Source organism: Cyprinodon variegatus, unplaced genomic scaffold (assembly GCF_000732505.1).
Source record: "Cyprinodon variegatus isolate N-32 unplaced genomic scaffold, C_variegatus-1.0 Scaffold257, whole genome shotgun sequence".
Lineage (NCBI taxonomy): Eukaryota > Metazoa > Chordata > Actinopteri > Cyprinodontiformes > Cyprinodontidae > Cyprinodon > Cyprinodon variegatus.
In genome coordinates, this window is record NW_015150710.1 from 214792 (window position 1) to 215290 (window position 499).

Genomic DNA, 499 nt, shown 5'->3' on the forward strand with positions numbered 1-499 from the left:
TATATTATATATATATAGGGCCCAAAAACATGAATGTTTTTAAAAGAAATAACGAATAACAGCCGATAAATCCTGCATCCCTAGAAGAACAATTTCTATTCCATCCATCCAGAAAAATATGGATATGCTTTATTTTAAATATAGCATAGCAGATATATTTTATTGCATGTTGCATATCCCAGTAAATCTGTTTCCGCTTTAAATCTGCAGCTCTCCCTGCTTCTCTTTGTGATGCTAGAAACAACATTTCTAGATCTGTAGAAGCTCTGATTCTGTCTGTTCAATAAGAAAACATTTTAACCGTTAACTGATGGTCCTCTGAGCAGCCCAGCTTTTTTAACTAGGAAAGAAAAAAATTTAAACTATATTTTCTTAAGCTTATTGCATTATAATACTAACCTTTTGCCATTTTTAGCTGAAAAAGATCAGTATATCTAACCAACAGTTTTTTCTGTGGCATCTCTAATTTTTTTTTTTTTAACCAACCCGTCTCCTTTCT

The 499-nt window shown here is 31.7% G+C and overlaps 1 protein-coding gene across 1 annotated transcript in view; it reads left to right on the plus strand.

Moving 5' to 3' along the window:
• LOC107089574 (membrane-bound O-acyltransferase domain-containing protein 2-like) overlaps positions 1 to 499 on the plus strand; it is a 25993-nt gene that overhangs the window by 645 nt on the left and 24849 nt on the right. The window lies entirely within an intron of this gene.